Below are 16,300 nucleotides of genomic sequence, written 5' to 3' on the forward strand. Positions count from 1 at the left end.
TTATTTCTGTAGGAGCTCGTTCCTTTTTGGTGCTGACACCTCTTACTGATTGTGGAGTGAGTGTATGAGCTGCAGCAGCCACTGTTTGAATCATGTCTGAGATAATGTCCAGCAGAGTCATTCAGAAACCTCAGGTCTCAGTCAGGAAGCTGATGAGATGTTTACCTGACCCACTTCTGCCGTGATAATTCGCATTCAGCCGGAGATCAAAGTGTGTGTCTGTCTGATTGTTGTGAAATCTAAAAATAGAGCCGCTCCATTAAAACCAAACCGATGACAAACAGAAGGTGTTCTGAGCCTTGACAGCAGCATCCAGGAAAGCAGCAGCTCATTCAGAGACGGTCTGAGCCCCGGTCGCTTTGCTTCCTGAGTGAAAGTCTCAGGTGCCCCTCTTATTTGATTTTTTTATTCCCTGTTTTTGCCCCCTGAACCCTCAGAGAGTCCACACACGTCTCTGCCGCCACCTGACACGAGCTGCTGTCTCTCGTTCTGACATCTGGTCATTTCCATGAGCACCACATCGGCCCTTTTTGAAGTTGCCTCCACCTGTCTGTCCCTCTCTGTCTGTGGGTAATTGCTGCTGCTCTGCGTGATGTGTGCAACATGTGCTGCATCCCGCTTGTTTATTCAGCTCCCCCGGCCAGACGTAGCATGAGAGCAGCTGCTCTCGCTGTCACCGGTCAACCAGGAGCCCGTGAATCTGTAATTATCCTGTCACCCCGTCTGTTTCCCTGCCGTCTTTCTTCTTCCCCGTTTCTCTGCTCTTGCTCTGCGTTTATTCCGTCTGTCTTCGTCTGTGTTTCTACTGTCAGATTCTCTGCTCAGTCTGTCATTCACTCGGCCTGTCAGCCCGTCCACCTGTCACCTCTCAGTCTGCCGTCCTCCCCTGCTTATCTCTTGGACAAGGTTTTATTAACAGTCATCCTCTCCCTGTGTCCTCCTCGGTGTCCTCCTCGGTGTCCTCCTCGGTGTCCTCCTCTGTGTCCTGTGTTTATGGAGTTAAAACATATGGAAAAACTAAATTTTCACTCGTACATTCATCTTTTTGCCTTCACCTTGGTTCCACCACCTACAGCACATCTCCTCATTTCCTCTCTTCAGGGTGTGATTTGTCTCTTGCTGAGCTGTAACTTCACGTGTTAATTACCTCTCCACCTACAGAAAGGTGCCGAGGATGTTTCCTCCTGAACGGTTCTCTGTGAGGTTCCAGGAGAGAGAAACCAGGGACGAGCGCACATCACGCTGATGTAGTTTTCTATGATCCACCTGTGGCGTTGGACGTGTGTGTGTGCAGCAAAGTGAGGGTAAAGAGACGACACTCTGAGCGCCATGACGATCTTGAGGCACAGCAACGCCATCTTTAATTTATCACTATGTTTTATTTACCAGTATGTCAATTCAGGCCACCAGGCATCAGACGAGGCTGCGTCCTGTTCACTTTACTCATGTGTCAGTGTGCAGAGCTGTGCCCACGTCCTCTTATTTCACTTTTTATTTTAGTTCTTGTAGCAGGATATTATGTTGAGACCATTTTGTTGATTTTTTTATTTCCAGTTAAATCGAGGTGAAAAGTCTTGAATTGATTTTTTTGTTAAATTCTTTTTTGTCGGGTCATAAAATGTCTTTAAAAGTCGTTTTTAAATATGAAAGGTCTTAAATTGTGAAATGATGCTGAGAGTCATGAGATTTAAAGTTACATATTTAAACAACATCAGTTGTTGATGGTTTTTTTGTTTGAGTTTCTACTTTTGGCTTCAGGACGCTGCTCTCGTGAAGGAGGGAAGTGTTGGAAAAGCGTCCATATTATTGTCAGGACAGCTTTTTTTTTTTGTTTGTCTTTTTTTTTGAGATCAGGTTTTTTTTTTTGAGAAACTTTTTCGAGCGTTTTTCTTTCTTGCCTCTTCTCTTCGATCCTGTTTTGCTGTGGCCAAACATTTCCTTACTCCCCTCCCTGGAGATCCTGTTATCAGGTGTCAGTGTGCATGATGTACAGGCCCCGTGACACTGAACACACACACACACACACACACACACACAATCACACGCACTCGGTCTCATTAATTCATGGCCTTCAACTCGGGATTGAATTACAGTCGATGTGAGTGCAGGATTTACCTGGACAGTATCCTTTGTTGTGGGCACACCCATGCACACACACACGCACACACACACCCATGCACACCCATGCACACACACTCACACGCACACACACACACACACTCACACACACACACTCGGAGGTGAGCTGCAGCTGCACACACAGCTCTGATAACGACAGGCCATCAGCGTTTGCTGTGACACACTTTGCTTGCTCGTATTCATAATTCATCACTGCCCTCAGTTCATCGGCTGAAAGTGTCAGAGAAACATCTAGATTCACTTTTCTTTTTTTCATCCCTCGATCGACGGCTTCCTCTTCTCAGCTGCAGAGGTGTGAAGCCCCGCACAGTGACACTGAATGACTGATACACACCTCCGTACGTTCCCACACACACTCTGAGCACGATTCAGATCTAATGTGTATAACGACGGCACTGAGATCAAAGGCAGCAGGAAATGGGTGCAGGCCCTTTAAGAGAGGCGGGGGGGCGGGTGCAGGGGGGGGGGGGGGCTCTGCATCCATAAAACATGAGTTTATTCAGTGGCCATGCTAAGACATGGTGAGGAGCGCCTCTGCACTCCAGCGTGCTCTTACACCCGTCACTGACGGAGCGTCCCCGTCCGACCAAACGCTTCGCACACATGCTGACACAGCTCCGCCAGTAGCCCAGACATGGACCCGCAGAGAAGGAAGGGATGAAGCTGGAGCGAGAGAAGACGGGAAGCAAGAAGAGACAGCAGTAGAAGAAGAGAGTGAATGGGGAAGAAAGAAGAGGTTAAAGGGATAAAGAAGAAGAAGAAAAGAGGGAAAGTGACTGCGCGGTAGAGGACAGTAAACGGGTGCATCGAGGCGGAGAATGGGCAATTCCTCCTTCCCAGGCATGTCCCCTCTCTCTCCGTCCATTCTGTAGTTGCAGGTATTTCTAACTTGAGTGCCTTTCTGTGACGCGCTGGGGGTGCTGGGAAACTACCGCTGTTTACCTCCGCTCTCCCTCTCTTCTTCAGTGTGATGCTGTCTGTGTTGTGCCGCACATCTGTCTCTGCCTGCGTCTTCTGATCAATATCACTTTACAGAGTCAAAGTACGTCTGTGCTCCTCAGTACTTTGTGTGCTTTTATTTATTTAATTAAAAAAAAATCTGCATCCGTTCTGCAGGTTGTGACTGTGCCATAAAATCTGGGTCACTGAGTTGAAGTTTATTTTCTTTATTTGCTTTGGTTTGAGACAAATCTCCCGACTGAGTAACTGTATCCTGTTGGAATAATCAGTTTGAAGTACTGCAGCCCATTTGAAGTACATTAGAAGTGTGTTTTGAAATGCATGTTAGTGCAGATATTGACAGGACTGAGTGTCTGAGAGGATGGGGGAGGGGGGGGTGTGAGTGTCTGGTGGTGTCGGTTGCGTCTGGCGGCAGCTCTTGTTTACTGCCTGTGTGGATGGGAGACTGTGGATGCTCTGGCTCTCTGTGGTTGGCATCTGGGGCGGCCTGAAAGGGGCTATTGATGGATTTACAGAGGCCACTGCCGGTCAGAGAGGAAGAGATGGAAACTGTGATAAAGAGAATGCTGCTACTTCGAAGGATGTTTGCTGGATGTTAATGCAGTGGTTTAAAAAACGCTGAGCTTCAGTTGGTGAGGACACACACCGGCTGTAACGACAGAAACAATTTGCATCATAAACGTATTTACCTCAGAATGGACTCTGATTTTATTCCTCACATACTGAAGTGGTTGAACCATGTGGTGATGAGGCTAAAAAAAAAAAACAAAAACAAAAAACCTTTCCCCTCGTAGATGTGATCAGAGTCACCACAGTCCTGTAAACTCCAGCAGGTGATTATATGAAAGTCTCTGGTTCTGCTCTTTACAGATATATGGATATATGGATATATGGAGGGCATCTGTTAAGAAAAATATAATTAAGATGATTATCTGCCTGATTGTCAAATCAAATTGTCAATTGTCAAATTAACTATTCATTTTCTGCTGATCGACCAATTGATTAATCATTGCAGCTGCAAAATAAAGATTTTAAACTAATTTTAAACCTGTTAAAAAACCAGCTAAAATCAGTTTCATGCATCTGTCTGTTTTCACTGTCTGTTATTTTATATTTTCATTCATAATAATGTTTATGTTATCACGTTTTCATCAGTGATGTCCTGTAGTACCTGGGTTTGCCAGTTAGTTGTTTACTGAGATGAAGTTGCAGGAGTGTTTGGTGACCGCCCGTCAGGGCCGCACAGATTCTAAAACAGAGCGCACCTCTGTCGCCTTGTTGATGAACGCTGCAGCATAAAGCTGTGAAATTTCCTCCCAGCTGTTACTGACAGAGTTGGTTGTGCATCCTCGGGGCATCTGTCCCACCTGAGCAGGTGTTTCCAGCAGCTGTGCTAACGTTAGCTACAGTGAGCAACGCACAAGTCTAATCTTAAATAAAACCAGTAAAACCAGAGTCCACTGTGGGGAGATGTTACTGGTTATTTTGTGTTGAAGGGCTGGAAACTTTGAGTCAGTTGTGCTGTTGTTTGTTGTTGTTTGCTGTTTAATGCTCTGGGTTTTGTGTGTTCAGTCACTGAATGGTGACAGATGGTAGTAGAAGGAATTATTTAATGTTTCTAACTTGGTGTTTACTTAATGTGATTGATAAATTTCTAATTTCCTCTGATTTTGTGGCGAGGATACATCAGGTACATCGCAGATTGAATATTTTTTTACCCAGATTCCAGGTTGATTCTGGAAATACCTTCACATGGTAGCAAACGCTGCTGAATGATCTTCTAGGTTTTTCGGAGATCACCAGGTATTAATCTTTCCAAAGAACAGCTTCTTATCTCTGTGATTCAGATTTAACGATAAGACACGAGAGGCACATCCGGTGCTTCTGCAGCCTGAGCGGCCTGTAGGCTGGCACAGTGCAGAATGGAGGTCTTCACTATCTTTGATCAGTATTGATTTACATGATACTTTCCTCTCTTCACCCTCCAACACACTCGCTCTGCATAAATCTGTGTCAGAGCGAGAAAAGACTCCGGCGTCGTGAACGTGATGGGAGATAGCTGGTGTTCTTCCTGTCTTAAAATCCAACATGGCTGGAAGTGAGGCCTGTCACGTTCCTCGTGCTGTCTCACTCTGAAATCGCTGAGAGGATTAAATCTGAACACAGCGTTTTGAAACGCAGACTACAGAGACGCCCATGAACATCTCAAACTCATCTCTTTGTGCTGCGTGACTGTGCGAGTCAAGCCACCTCAATGACATGCCGGAGCCCTCCCCGGCTCCCCAGGAGGGTTAGAGAGGGGCGGGTGGATGGGGCTGCTGTTGGGTAGCAGATCAAGCCTGTTGGAATCGCGAGCGACTGGGGAGCAAAAGCGAAGGCGAAGAAACTGCGGAGGATCTGTCAGAGAGCCGAGGAGCGACAGCCAAGCAGCAGTTTTCCCATGTCAGCCTGATCAAACTTGTTGACATCTGGAAGGAGATGGAGGAGAGACGGAGGAGAAGTGAAAGAGATGAAGGGCAGAGGGAGGAAGCTGCAGAGCACAGGGTGCCGACATCAGAGGGCTGATTGATGCGGTTGCCACGGAGCCTCCAGGTGAGGGTGAGCCGAGTATAATATTGACTCAGGGATCTCTGTTCCCCCAAGAGCTGCTTGGCACTCTGACATTTAGAGAGACTGTTGCGTTTTCATCCTTGATGTTGTTTCCTTTGACTTCTTTTATGAGTCAAAACAACATTTTCGAGAAATTTGGTTTCACGCTCGGAGACTGCAGATCCCCGAATGCAGCTTTTGACACCAGAGGCTTCGTGAATTTTGCAGAATGTCTTTTTATTAAAAAACATTTGACAGCTCCAGCTTCTTAAACATCATCATGTGATGCTTTTCTTTGTCATACATGATAAAGAAATAAAAAATTAAAAGGGTATTTTACACTTTTTTGTCAGATTTTACACAGTTAGTATACGACCCAGTGTGTTCGCTTCGTACCGTAATATTCATCGTATAGTGATTCTGCAGTAGATTCACAACATCAACATTCTTTACCACTTTATACTAATAAGAATGAATGAGTGAATGAATGAATGAATGCATGCCCTGAATTTGTGCGTGTCTCACGGCGCCTCTTTGAGGCGTGGCCTCTCCCGGAGTTTGAGGCGTTGTCGTGGCTCCGGTGACGGTTGCCTCTGGATTGGACTGCAGGCTGAGAGCAGCACCTGTGGAGCTGGCAGGGATTCACTTTCTGTTCAAGGACACTTTGAGCTGAGCAGCAGTTACAGCTCAAACGTGGCGACGTTCCTCATGGAGGAACTTTTTACCTGCTGGAGTTTCACCGGTGTTTAATTAAAGAGCTCTGGTCTTTGCTTTCAGGTGAAGCCATGAAACATTGACGACTCATCACAGCTGAGAGTTATTAACAATAAATCTCAGTTAATCTGACGCTGCCAGCTCTGTAAAGCTGACCCTGGATCATCTTTGTAGTCTGTCTGCACATGTCACCTGATTTATTCATCCAATCACGTGGAAGTGAGCAAGCCTATCAGAGACCTGTCGTGACCGGGAAGTCACTCACACTGGCGCTACACTGCATTCATAATAACATCTCCCCACTTCCTTGTTTCTAGGACACTCAGAACATCTTCCCATCCACTTTAAAATCTTCCTGACCTGCTTTGGCCTCTGGGCGGATCTGACTTTTATCTCTTACGAGCCGTCCTCAGACTGCTGACATGTATGAGGACATATGTGGCTTAAAAGTCTTTCAAACCGTGATGCTACGGTTTCTGTTCTGCTCCTTTTCCTTCGACGTGTCGCCATCTTTTACCCTACACCTGTATTTCCTCTGACAGATTCAGACATGAGAGAGATGCTGACAGCGCAGAGACGCGTGAGAGGACTTTGGAAAGAGAAAAGGGATAATTTTCATCAGAGAATTTGTCTGTTGTTGTTGGCGAACTGACGCTGATGACTGTCACATAGCTTCGTTTAAGAGATCTGTCTTTCTGAAAAAATGAGCAGGTGTCTTTACAGGCGAGTCCCTCCGGTATGAAGACAAATGATGTGGGACGGGCCTGGATAGGATCAAGATGAAGAAGGCATTTTGTTAAAAAACGAATCTGACAATGAAAAGTAGGAAAGGCGGAAAGAAAGCGAAGCAGCCTTTTATGTTTTTGTCTGAGTCTGTGTCATCAGTGTTTTTTCACTTGTACACAAAGCTGAAGAAAAATGGACGGAACAAAAACGCAGAGGAGACGGCGGCTGCCTTCCTCTAATAAATCAGCTTAATTGCAAACTGCCGCGTCACACTTTCCTCGCGAAGCAGCTCGTCCCCCGTTTTCTTCTCCAGCTGACAGTTGCTGGACGTAAAGTGCTGATAATGACCTCAGGTCTGCTAATGTGGGCGCTGATGTGTTCTCGCTGAAACTCCCCGGCACCACGGAGAGACTCGACACTCGACGACAAACCTTTCACCGTTTTCACACCAATTATACAGCATTATACAAGAATCACACACACACACAGACACACACACACACAGACACAGACACACAGACACACAGACACACACACACACACACACACACACACACACAGACACACACACACACAGACACACACACACACAGACACAGACACAGACACAGACACAGACACAGACACAGACACAGTTGTTATCATAGGCTACAGAGTGGATCCTTGCAGTGCTGAATGTCTCAGTAGACATGCAGCTGTTTGATCGTTGTCCACATCTGGGTGTGTATCTGTGAAGCTGTGCTGGTTTCGTATTTTTCGCCGTGTCACAGGAGACGTGTGTCCTCTAATGTCTTTAACATGATTTGCTTTTATTACGAGACAGAGGGAAATTGTGACATTGAGTCCAGTGCAGCAGACACCGGCTGCTTCGTGTAGTGTTGTGTTTATTCTTGGCCATAACACACCAGGTGATTTATTTTTATGCTTCATTCGTACACGTATCCTTATCCTTCACTTCCCATAATGCAATTCAGGGCTTCAAAACCACTCTCTCTTCATTACAGCCCCCCCCCCCCCCCCCCCCCCGCTGATAAATGCCCACATCTCTCACACTTTTCACCCTGTTGATGTCACTTTTTATTTTCTCTTTACAAAGCTCCTCCAGAGCCACAGGAGACTTTACCATTAACCCTGTCACGGAAAACTGGTGAAATGTCCCTTAATGTCCCCCCAGAGACATGTCGCAGCGGAGACTTTGACCTGTCTAATGCAGGTGCAGCAAATAATATTAGTAATGGCTCCATTCTGTTTAGCTGTGTCAGGTCGGGGTTCAGGTGTTATTGACTCACTTAATGTAATGGAGCCATTGTTAATGTGATTAGCTTCACCTGTGCTGTGATCAGGTCAGAGTGTCTGCCGTGAATAAAGGTCTGTTAACGTCTCGCAGACACTCCCGTCTCCGTTTAGTGGATTAGGATGAAGATGTCCACGGTTTTCCTCTTACTTGTTTTGCACCAAAGCTCATAAAAAATTTCTGTCTTGTCTTCAGCAAACAGTGAATTTGTCAAATTGTTGTTTGTGTCGACAGAGAGAAAGAATCGGCTCTCACACTTTAAAGGTTCCTCTGAAGCAGCTCTGTGGCTCCCAGTTGTCTTCTGTTTGCTGAAGTTTGATTCCCAGTTTTGTGGGATTCACCAGCCAATCAGCTCCTCCGGCTGCAGCCTCCACGTTTCCCTCGCACTCAGCAGAGGGTAGGTTGGAGAGCAGACAGTGTGTGTTTTGCACACGTGCTCTTGCCGGTGTCGCTCTGTAACAGGAGCCTCTGGGTGACTTTTAGTGTTGTGCTACATGAAAGCACCACAGAGAACATGCCTCACATTTAGAATCGTCATGGGGATGTGGATTTTGCGGTGTGTTCTCTGCTTTAGAGCGTGTGTGTGTGTGTGTGTGTGTGTGTGAGTGAGTGTGTGTGTGAGGAGGAGGTTACTTCAAGGTCTTCCTGTTGCCATCACATGTTCTGGGATTTCTGGTGCAGTGAGATTCACGTTCCGAGTCTAATTTGACAACTTTTCCTGAAAGACTGAGGCACAGATTTTTTTTTCTCTAACAGCTGTAACGTGTCTCGTCCTTGATGAGGGGATTTCTGTTTCAGCGGCGTCTCTGATAGAGAACAGCCTCTCGTGTAGCATCACTGTCACACATCAGGGCACAAAGAGCAGAGAGGAATCAGCCCCCAGTGCACACACAGGTACAGAGAGTGTGTCTGTGACGGAGGACAGAGGACGGAGGACGGAGGCTGTGTGTTGAGATCTGCGTGTTTCATTAGTGCTGCGTGTTTTTCATTCATCATGTCTGCAGATTGATCAGGCTCATGGTGCTGCACACGGTTTCACATCATATCTGTTTGCTGTGAACTGCACGTGCTGGATGCAGCTCAGACACCAGCTGGGATATCAAGTCTTATTTGCTTACATTACAGAGTAATGTGATGACTGTGTAATGTGAGACTCCAGTGTGTAACTGGAATCACACACAAACTGACTTTGCACATGACAGTTCAGATTTTTGCCCCAGGAGCAATAAGTTTTTATGAGACTCCCCCCGGGAGCTGAGTGAGATGTGATGTTTCCTCAGACGTGGCAGGTGTCAGCGCGAAGAATAAAGACCGACGGAACCTCAAAGAGGAACGGAACAGCAGCAGAGCTCCTTCGTGTTTCGCCTCCTCTGGTGGTCAGGAGGCTGCTTCGGTTCTCCTCTCACCGCGCCCAGCAGAGACGTGTCGGTGGCCCTGGAGTCAGAGGATGAGTCTGATTTTTCCTTTAGCGCCAATGTCAGGTCAAACAGATGCAACTGATGTGTTACACCAGTGATTTTAGGTAAAAACAGCTGCTCACTGACCAGAATAACAACAAACTTTTAAGCTTAGTTCCTGTTGTTACAGAAACTTGACAGTAATTCAAGAGCACAAGGTTTTTTTTTTTTTTTTTTTTTACACCTGTCAGACTGTGTAAACATAAGGCTAGTGACTGAGCGACCTGTGAGAATCTCTAACATGCTTCTCTCTAACATGCGTCTCACACATGATGTGTGTTTTTATGTTGGATGTGTGTGAGCTTTCTTATTTGTGTGTGTGCCGTGTGACAGCTCTGATCTCCTCCTGCTCTTTGTTATCTCCTAAGCTGGCGTGACAGCTCCGACACGTGTCCTCTGGAAGCAAACACAACAAACGCCGCTCGACCGCGCTGATGAGTAAATTACAGTGAGCGGCGTTTAACAAGCTACTCATTTGCTGATTATACAGAATGGTCCTTCTGAAACCCCGATCAGACACTCAAATGAAAAGCCTCTGTTCGGTGGAATAATGGGGTATCTGAGAGGGGGAGAGAGGGGGAGAGAGGGGGAGAGAGATGAGCAGGAGAGGAGGAAATTATTTCGTTATTGTAGGAGGTTCTGCCTGATGCAGAAGAAAAGTTTCATTTCAAAAATTTCTCTCTTAGCGTTTTAGATTTAATTTTAAAGAATGTGACGGTGAATTAAATTTCGTATCTTTGAGTTTGGGACTGTCGCTCGGTAAAAACAAAGAAATTCTGAAACAAAACAACTGATCACCTGAGAAAGACAATAATGAAAATAACCATTGCTTGCAGCTCCGGCTACGTCGAGTCACCTTTGGACTCGGTGTCAGAAAAATCCTGACAAATATTTTAAATTCTGAACATGCGACGCAGATTGACGACTGAATCATCAGCCACAGATTTCGTCGGCTGATTGTTTTGAATCACGGGGATGAAAACGTTTGTGAATCTCGTGTTTGTGGCCTCGAGAAAAGAGGAAGCAGATTTCAAGAAGAAGCCAAATCTGCAAACACTGCACGTGAGAGAGGAGAGATGGCAATGAGCAAACGCCATGAAATCAGCAAACAGTTCTGTGGCCGTGCTTCTCTGTCTCCTTCATGCTCGTCTCTCTCACAGACACAGATGCAGAACCACACACACACACACACACACACACACACACACACACACACACACACACACACACTTATTCACAGACTGTAGGATCTCATCTCTGTGCAGCTCTCGCTTTCCTCAGCAGCCTTGGAGAATGATTTCATTGGGATGACAAGTGTGCCTCTCCCTCCATATTTCTGCCACCCAGGCCCCCAGCCTGGATCCAAAGGCAGTCTGCAGTAATACAGGGCCCTTTTTTTTTATTTGCCTCTCCCCTCGTTCTGTCTCGGTTCCACCCAATCTGATTTTAGCGGTGCTGAAAGTAGCATTTCCTTCCTATCACAACATCGCTAATGCTTACTTTCCTTCCCCTCTCTTCCCTCTCTTCCCTCTCTTCCCTCTCCATCCCTCTTCATTCCTCTCTGTCCACTAAGCAGAAAATGGGTGCGGGCGCCATTGCCGGCTATTATCTGTTTGAGCTATCTATCTTGATAATTGACTAGTGGGAGTAAATGTGACGGTGATCGGTGTGACGCTAATACATTCTGCCAATTTGACACGCTCATAATCCGCTGGGCTCGCGTTTCCGCCCCGCAGCCATCACGGGGAGGCGAGAGGTTTGATGTGCCGGAGCACTGTAGCATCATGGATACACACAGTAGGCCGAGCGTGTGGGTGGGGAGAAACACTCGGTCTAAATTAGGAATCGGGAGCGTTTGAGTGGGTATGGAGGAAGAGGAAATTGGTCTAAACATGCACAGACGCGCGTTACAGAGACAGACACATACAGATGGATAAAGCTGTCACAGTCTGCATGTGTGAGCCCAGCTGGAGGAAATAAACACGTCTTAACATCACAACCAGTTTGTTCTGTATGCTGCTGATTGCTCGTGCAGCAGTGAATGACGTGAATAGGCGCCGTGCTGTATCTGACATCCTGATTCTGGCAGCGGTGAAGTCCTGGGATGTTTAGAGGAAAACCTGTGGATGTTCAAAGCTCGGTTTGAGATTTCTGGTTCTGAAGCTTCGCCTGCTGCCGCAGTACAGTGCAGGTCAGAGGACATGTTTGTGCTGGTTTTATTTTTTTTAAACTCTTTCATCATTGTAAGTTGAATATCTTCAGATTTATTCACACAAAACAAGCATTTTGAAGACGTCACCTGAGGCTCCGCGAAGCATTTTTCACAGTTTTCTGACATTTTACAGAACAAATGATTTGATGGAGAAACTAGCTGGCAGATAGAATCTGATTATGAAAGTAATGGTCCTTTGCAGCCCTGGTGACAATAATGTCTCTCTCCAGGAAAAAAAAATGTTCAGGTTGAACTGAATCATCTTCACTGTCGACAGATTAATCAGAATCTTTCTGCAGTGTAAAGTCGTTCCAGTGAAATCTTACTTCAGAACAGGCTGCTGAATTTTTCACGTAATTTTTCTGTTGCTTTGAGCGGCACACGTCTGCTGTAAGGGACGGAGAAAGGTTAGAGACAGATACGCGTCCAAAACTATGTGGACACTTAACATCCATATGTAATTGTTGAATATCCTTCTCCATGACTCTGCTGGTCCTGTGGACAGAGGCTTGTCATGTTGAAAGAGACAAAGACAAACTGTGGACACGGAGCTGGAAGCACTGTATGGTCTGAAATATCACAGTGTTAACACTGACGGGTTAATCGACTCGTTTTGAGCAGCAGCTCCAGTAACTGCTCCGCAGAACTGAGTGAACTGAGTCTTTAACTTCAGGAAACTGCAGTGTGAAAGCGTGATGAGGCGACAGACACATTACAGAAGCTTTAAGGTCAGAAATAATGTTTGTTTTTTTTTTTTACATGATGCAGAGGGTTGAGTTCTTCCTCAGAGACTCACTGTCTCGTCAAACATGCAGCACACAGCCTGTTTTAATATATCGCGAGGCGTTTCCAGATGGGATAACGGATAGTCTGAGTCACTAACATTTGCATAGTGCATCTTAACGTGTTGCCAGGAACGAGTGCACAAAACTTCAAATAGAGCTGAAGCTGCTGCACAAATAAGCCCGACTCAAAACACTGTCAGCGCTGAGATGTATTGTCACGTCCTAAGTGCTTGTATAAACAATGAACACGCGCGTCTCAATAGCACAGTCGGAGTGACGGTCTAATCACTCAGAGGAGTCACCGAGACGCAAACGAGCTCGGACGGACGCGGTGCTGTTGCAAAGACCTCGGCGGAGGGAAGAAGAGGAGGAAAGGCGTGATAGAGTTGTAGCAGTCATTAAGGGCAAAACTGCTCTCTGCAATTCTGGCTTATCTACTGCAAGGTGGAGGCACGGGGAGGGTGATTCTGCTCGGGGCTCATGTGCAAAGCCGAGATACAGAACAAGAGGGAAGTGGAGAGGGAGAGAGGGAGAGATAGAGCTGGTTCATTTGCAGCTCGTCCCCGTAGACTGTGGAAAGGATTATACTCACAGAGAGAGGGAGAGGGAGAGAGGGAGAGGGAGAGGGAGAGAGAGAGGGAGGGAGATGCACAGGCTCTGTCTTAGCTCACTCTGAGTACCCTGCCTCCAATCTTCTACACTGCACTGTTCACTCTCCCCATCTCAACAGCACTCTCTCTTTCCTCCTCCTTCGCACGCACACCCACACCCAAACACACACACACACACACACTCACACTCACAAATGCACATGTGCAGACACAAACACACCGCTGCCATGTAGAGTCTCGGCCAGAGGGGGACACCAACCTGCACGGGACCACAAGCCAGGTACGCTTCATCATTCCTTCATTTCTGCTCACACTGCCACGTTATGCACCAGAGGATTTTTGGCTTGTCGCTGTTCAGATCCAGCCACTCTCTCTCTCTCTCTGCAGAAGACTCTTGCAGTCTGCATGCACCAAGATTATCCGGCTTCTTTGCATAGCCCCAAGAGAACCAAGATAGCAGAGAGGGAGAGGAGCCAGAGAGGGGAGCAGAGCAGGGGGGGAGGGAGGGGGGAGCAGAGGGAGAGGACAGAGAGGAGAGAAGCCAAACTGAGCAGTGTTTATCGTGCAGGGCAGGGCACCAGGCGGCCAGCTACCCCGGGCTGACCTTCACCTGGAAAGGTGTGCACCTCCTTGGATCACTTTTCAACAGTCTGTGGGACACTGTCCACAAAGACTTCCCTTATCAAAACCTGTTATTAAAAGGCACATTTAGCACCCCCGCTTCCCCCACCCACCCCCAACTCTTTCTGTCCTCTCTCTCTCTCTCTCTCTCTCTCTCTCTCTCTCTCTCGAGGGCCGTATTAATAATCATACGTTCTGAACATGCTCAGGGGACGAGCTGCAGTTGGTTGAAATGCAAATGGTTATGCAAACTGATTATCCATTCTTGTGAAATTAATTTGTCTTTGCCACAGACTCAGCGTGTAGGGGGGAGAGCAGTGTGGCCAGAGCCGCCTCTGTCTGTTCTCTGTGGTACCTCAGGCTTTCAGTGCTCTCTCAGGCTTCATCTGAGAGAACGGTGGCTTGTTGTTGTTTTTTTTTGAGGTGTGTCGAGTTTGTACACCAAACCTCGTGAGAGTCCACACCGCTGACTCGCAATCAATTTCGGGCTTTTTGAAGTGGATGTTCCACTCTGCTTTTTCTTTCTTTCTTTCTGGAGCATCTAGTGACTCAGAATCTGGGGCTTCAGAATTCACTTTGATGCTGGTTTGATATCAGTTTGTTCATCTCGAGACTGCAGGGGCCTTTTTCTTTCTGGAATATGCTGGAATGAAGTTGTGCTGGCCTGGAGAGAGAGAAAGCAAAGCGGCTCCAAATGAAGTTTTTAATCTGAGTCATTGCTGACATTTTCCTTCTCGTTTCTTTGATCTCGCACAAAGAGTCGGGGCTGTCTGACAAATAGCTTTAAGATCAGAAACCAATCCTAGTTTTCTGACGGAGCCTTTTCAACAGCTGCGTTATTATTTTGTATTTAGTGTTTATTACATAACTTTGTATTATAATTAAATCACCACCCTAGTTACCACGTCTTAATTATTAAGGTACCTGTGTATGTTTAGATTGACGCTGTCAATCACTGAGACTTTGTCTTACTGACAAACCATGAAACTGCAGTACACCGCTTCAGTTGCTAAGTAACCATCCATAAATCCGTGCATTGTTTTGTGCACGTTCTGCATGACCTGACCCCGACTCTATATGAATCCACACAAATCTAACAAACCACTTGATGATTTTAGGTTAAAGAGTTTTAGTCAAAGCAGAGAAATGAACCACAAACTGTACGCACATGCACAGAAGCTGGATTGGTGCATTGGAGCCTATTTAAACAACAAAGTAATGCAATTGACCATAAAGCAAATTCGATCAAGACGCTATTACACAGCTACAATTATGGGCTGACTCGCCACAGCGTCGACTGACTGGCGTTGCTCGTGTCTGTCTCATCTGCAACAGTCTCGGTTTGAAAGAACGGAGACTTTAACAGCTGCAGCGTTTGAACTGTGCTTCTCTTTAACCTGAAGTTTAACCACTGAACCTGCAGCCTACAGGCGGAGACTCAATCCTCAACAGTTACCTGATCGTACTATCGAGTGATGTAAAACCTGGCGGCCATCTTTAAAGTTTTACGTCTTCAGTATCAAACAGGGAGGTCATTAAGTGTTGAAAACACACTTTGCTGGTTTCAGTTTTTCATGGGTTTTGCTGACAATAAGAAAAACACAACATCAGCAGCCTTATAGTTGAAATATGGGAACGGATGCAGGTTTAGTTCACAGTTTAAACTCACATTACCGTCACCCCGCAGTATGATTTCCCCGTGGGCGCTCTCAATTACCCACGCTCCCAGGCTCCCACGTAAATTGGCGCCTATGCATAGAGCGTGACAGTCTCTGCGAAAGATACTGAAGCCTTTCACCTAATACGCCGCACACACCAGGCTGTCGGTGCAGCTACTGTATGTGCGTTTAGCAGCACTGTAGCAGCTGAGGGTGCAGACGGATGTAGGAACCAGCAGTGCATCTGTTGAGGTTGTTTTATTAGCTGTGCACCACGGTGAGAAGATGTGCGGGAGAGATGCAGAGGAAGACATGTGACACCCTCAGTGCTGCAGGAACATGACCCGCAGAGACACCGGGGCACGGCCTCCTGTTAACCGTATTGTGATAGTGTGTTTGCCCCCGCCGCCACCCCACCCCCCCACCCCAGAGGGAGGCTGACCTACAGCAGACAGTAGTATCAGCTCTGGCTCGGAGCCCACTGAGCTGTCAGCCTCACAGGCCGAGGGCTAAGAGGAGACGGGGGACGTGAAC

The sequence above is a fragment of the Toxotes jaculatrix genome, chromosome 21, assembly GCF_017976425.1.
Source record: "Toxotes jaculatrix isolate fToxJac2 chromosome 21, fToxJac2.pri, whole genome shotgun sequence".
Taxonomy (NCBI): Eukaryota; Metazoa; Chordata; class Actinopteri; family Toxotidae; genus Toxotes; species Toxotes jaculatrix.